We start from the raw sequence: 5,215 nt of genomic DNA, 5'->3' as shown, positions 1-5,215 counted from the left end.
GAGGGAGTGGTAGAGCCAGTTCAGACCCAGAATTCTTTGTCCAGGGTTTATTTGACAGTAACTGCCTTACAGGTGTTAAAAAAGTACCAGCTCAGAGTGGACAGTGATACTGAGACATGTTCAAATTCTACTCTCTAAAATTGGGAGAACTTTGTCAAATCAAGGCCTTCGTTTCCTGCCAATACCCTTTTTCCTCTGACTCTAAAAATCATATTGTATTTTCATACCAAGGAGATTTGACAGGTCTCCTAGATTCAGCTCTCTTCTGGCCTTTCTGGGTGACCCTTCCTTCTCTCAGGACCTCAGAACTCAGGTCCTTTAGAGCTCCAAGTCTTTGCAAAGATTATGTTGGGGAAGGAGAACGGCTCTTGTTCTAGAGGCCAGAGCTGCCTATCAAAACCTATTCTTCTTGTCTTCCTCAGTCAGATAACTTTTTTTTTCCTTCAGACAGGGTCTCAGGGTCTCCCTCTGTTGCCCAGGCTGGGGTGCAGTGGCGTGATCACTGCTCACTGCAGCTTTGACTTCCTGGGCTCAATTGACCCTCCCACCTCAGCGCCCCCAAGTAGCTGGGACTGCAGGCACACACCACCATACCTGGCTAATTTCTGTATTTTTTTTGTTGTTGTTTGTTAGAGACAGGGTCTCACTATATTTCCCAGGCTCATCTTGAACTACTAGGCTCATGGGATCTGCCTACCTTGGCCTCCCAAGGCTTTTGGATTACAGGTGTGAGCCACTGCACCCTTCCAAGAGAACTCTTAAAAGACTGTGTTTCCAGCCTACTTTGCTGCTAGGTGTGGTTGTGGTCATTTGACTGTGTTCTGGCTAATGACACGTAAACAGAAGGGTTTTAGCTGAGACTCTAGGAAGGTTCACTGAAAGAAATAGAGCCTGTCTATGATCTGTGATTCAGACGTAGTGGTTGGAGCTCCATCTTGCATTATGAAGTAACCTTAAGGAAGGAAGCCACATGAAAGGAAGCATGAGCAAAGAGTGGCAAGGCTCTGGGATCCTGATGATTGTGAGACACCATACCTACCCTGGGCTGCCCACCGCTACTCTTATTTTTAAAGCCGGGACTGACTATGTTGCCCAGGTTGGCCTTGAACTCCTGGGTTTAAGCAATCTTCTGCTTCCTGAGTAGTTGAAATTACAGATGTATGCCACCATGGCCAGCTCACTCTTCCTTAGAGAAAGAGAGGGAGAGAATATGTCTTCTGTTTTGTTTAAACCACTGTCATTTTGAGTCTGTGTTATCAGCAACAAAACACAATTCCTGATGCCAGCTAGCAGCCACACCCGTGTTCCCACCTAGAGAGATGGTGTTTTCAAAGGAATAACAGATAAAACCTATAGAAGGATTAGGCTAAGCACTTGACATGCATTATTAGCTCATGTAATTGTTGTAACTTATAATAATAATGAGTTAAGCATTATTATCTTCATTTTACAGGATTAAAAAACAGAGATTATGGAACTTTCCTGAGGTTATATAGGCATTAAGTAGTAAAGTTGTGGTTAAAACTCAAGTTCTATTGGACTATAGAACTCATGCTTTTAATCACCGTAACCAGAGTATACTACCTGCCTGCAATTATACTGATTTGATATTTATAGATCATCCAGATCATAACATCTTTCTCTTTGTGTACTTTATTTAGAGGAAAAAAAACACAACACTTTATCAAGAGATGATCTGGGTATTTTTATTTTTTATTTTTATTCATTTTTTTTTAGGCTAGTCAAGTGAAGCAGGGGGAGTGGAGAAGGAACAAAGAAATCTGTACTTGGTGTGGTCAATTACTTGCAAACACCACTGCACTCAGACCAGATAATCTGAGTATTTCAACATGCTTGGCAATCGTATTTTATATTGCAAATTAAGTAGGGCTCTTGGGTTTGTAAACGAAAAATAAAATTCTAAGCCCCTGAACCAACTGAATGGACCCCCCTCTAGGCCAACAGCATTATAAAGTTAACCCAAAGAATTAGTTCAGGCCATGATGGGAATGGGGAGTCAGACATGACTCATTATACCTTCCTCCCTATAGAATTCAGGCACAACTGACCCACATTAACCCTAAAACAGTCCGAGCGAGGTGGCTCACACCTGTAATCCCAGCACTTTGGGACGCTGAGGCAGGAGGATCACCTGAGGATAGGAGTTCGAGACCAGCCTAGCCAAATAGTGAAACCCCGTCACTACTAAACATACAAAAATAAGCCAGGCATGGTAGCGTGTGCGCCTGTAATCCCAGCTACTCGGGAGGCTGAGACAGGAAAATTGCTTGAACCAAGGAGGCGGAGATTACAGTGAGCCGAGATCGCGCCACTACACTCCAGCCTGGGCGACAGACAGACTCTTTGTAGCAATAAGATACTAACATGACCAATAGTAGGTCCTGAAATAAATGGAAGTATTTTACCCCAAAATAAATTTATTTCACACGTTTTGAAATAGCCCTGCAAAGCTGTCTCTTGTGGGGAAAATCTATTTTCTGTAGAGCATCCCCTTCCCATTCTAGGTCTTTTCCCTGGTCCAGGAGGGAATTAACTAAGAGTCTGGCACCTTTTTAAGTCTGATAAGAAATTTACAATCTATTCTCTTTGAAGCCTGGCTTTATCTGCATACCAACCTTGGTCTCCATAAACCTTTATCTTTACCCAGACACTCTTCTGTTTATTCCAGGTCTTTAGGTAATAACTGAACTTTTTCAACTAATTGCCAATCAGAAAATCTTTGAATCCATTAGTGACCTGGAAGTCCTGCCCACCTTTGAGTTGTCCTGCCTTTCTGGACCAAAACAATGTACACCTTACATGTGTTGATTGATGTCTTATGTCTCCCTACAACGTATAAAACCAAGCTGCAGCACAACCACCTTGGGCATGTGTCCTTAGGTCCTCTTGAGACTGTGCCTCAGTCCATGGTCAGTCATATTTGGCTCAGAATAAATCTCTTCACATTTTTGCAAAATTAGACTCTTTCTGTCAACAGATTAGCCATTTGGTTTCAAGATTATGCTTCTCTGATCATGTGGAGTGTTGACTGTACAGATAACTGAGGTCTAGTCCCTGGATCTGTTGCTGTCAAGTCAATGCACTGTGTCTCAGAAGTCCTAAGTTAAAGAAAAGGCCCCACACTTTCTTCTCTTTCCACCTCTGAACTGTAATACCTAGATCTTTTTGCTATTCTTTTGTATTATCTGTGGACAAAGTAGTAGGTGCAAATCTAAGTAGCAACAGAAACCCCAGGATTAAACATCATGATAGAAAAATGAAATAGAGAAGACGATTTTCTCAGAACTCTGAGAGCTTTCAAAAAGGCAGACAGGCTTGGCCAGGGATCCAGCCCTCACCTCCCAGGAAGCTTCCTCTTGTGCGAGATGTCCCTGAGGTGGAGTGTGAGGGAGAGGCTGTGGGAAGGCAGAAGGATCCAGGGTGGAGGCTGTGCAGTCACTGCTCTTGGTAATTACTGAGTGAACTCAGGAAAGGTGTGGCATGAGCAGATTTGTTGGTGCCCCATGAGCAAGGGGTGGAGCTTTGAGCCCAGGCCAGTAGAGTATACATGCATTCATTTACCAGGGCTGCTGTAACAAAGTACAGAAGCTACACGGCCTAGGACAAGAGAAATGCCTTTTCTCACAGTTCTGAAGGCTAGAATTCTGAAATCACGGCATTGGCAGGGCCATTCTTTCTCTGAAGACTCTAGGAAATGACCTCTCTTAGTTTCTGGTAGCCTTAGGCATTCCTTGGTTTATAGGTGACTGTCTTTTCCCTTTGTCTCTTCACTTCATCTTTCCTCTATGTGTACCTGTCTCTGTGTCCAAATTTTGTCTTTTCATAAGGACCGCAGTCATATTGGATTCGAACTCACCTTAATGACCTCATCTTAGCTTGACTGCCTCCAAATAAGGTCACATTCTGAGGTGGTGGGGGTTAGAACTTCAACACATCTTTCTTCAGGCACACAATTAAACCCATAACAGGATGAAACCCAGTTTACAGAAGCATGTGTAGGAGCAAAGCAGAGGAAACCATAGAGTTAAAAGGTCAGGAATTCTTGGAAGTGTGTTTAGGGGCATTGGACTCACACAAGCTGCTACTCTAGAAGTTCAGGCCAAGTTTACCTAAATCTCTAAGGGTCAGGGAGGCTTTCATATGAAATCTGGACTGCAGAAGAACAGGAAGAGGCAAGGACACTGCCCCCGGAAGGGAACACCCTCTTTGATGGAGCTGTGAGAATCCTCCACCGTGAGGTGGATTCACTGTCCACAGGAAGGCCTCACAATGCAATTTCCAAGTATTTTTAATACAGATATTAAGGTGCCTTTCCAGCTGCCACCAGGAAACGCGAACCTAAAATATAATCTTGCATCATGTTACAACAACATTAGAGTGAAGAGGGGAGATGTAGACGGTATTTTGTACTTACACAAATAGAAGAAAATCTTGAAAAAAGACAGTCAGAATATGATTTTTTGTTGTTTATTTTTTGAGATGGAGTTTTGCTCTTGTTGACCAGGCTAGAGTGCAATGGCATGATCTCAGCTCAGTACAACTTCCGCCTCCTGGGTTCAAGCGATTCTCCTGCCTCAGCCTCCTGAGTAGCTGGGATTAAGGTGCATGCCACCACGCCCGGCTAATTTTTGTGTTTTTAGTAGAAACCGGGTTTCATCGTGTCAACCAGGCTGGTCTCAAACTCCTGACCTCAGGTGATCCACCCACCTTGGCCTCCCAAAGTGCTGGGATTATAGGCGTGAGCCACTACGCCCGGTCTGGTTTTTCTTTAGTGCTATCAAAGGTAGGGAGTGATGATTCTAGATCAATAGTCTCAATTACCCCAAATTGAAATGGTTAAGTTCATGCAGCACCCTAGTGTTCATTTTCTTCCTCTACTGATCCTAGTGATTTTCAGATGTGCTGCTGATCTTGCCACACATGGCTCAGCTCCCCTCACTTGCCAAAACAATTTACTTGAGGCAGGAATCATTTCAGTCACTTTAGGTTGCTCTCAAACCAGTGAAACACTATTATTTAACTCTCTTGCAGGTTTATCCCAAACGTAATATACAAAATAGGGCTCTGTGCTATAAATCTGTGTTGACCACTAAGTTTCCCTTATTTCTAGCGTGCTCATATTTGGTGTTCTCACCCTAATTATGGAGTCCCTGCCTTCAGTGTTTGAATTACACACAGATGAACACACACACAC

This window comes from Rhinopithecus roxellana, chromosome 2, assembly GCF_007565055.1.
Source record: "Rhinopithecus roxellana isolate Shanxi Qingling chromosome 2, ASM756505v1, whole genome shotgun sequence".
Classification (NCBI taxonomy): Eukaryota; Metazoa; Chordata; class Mammalia; order Primates; family Cercopithecidae; genus Rhinopithecus; species Rhinopithecus roxellana.
This window is presented reverse-complemented; position numbering follows the sequence as displayed.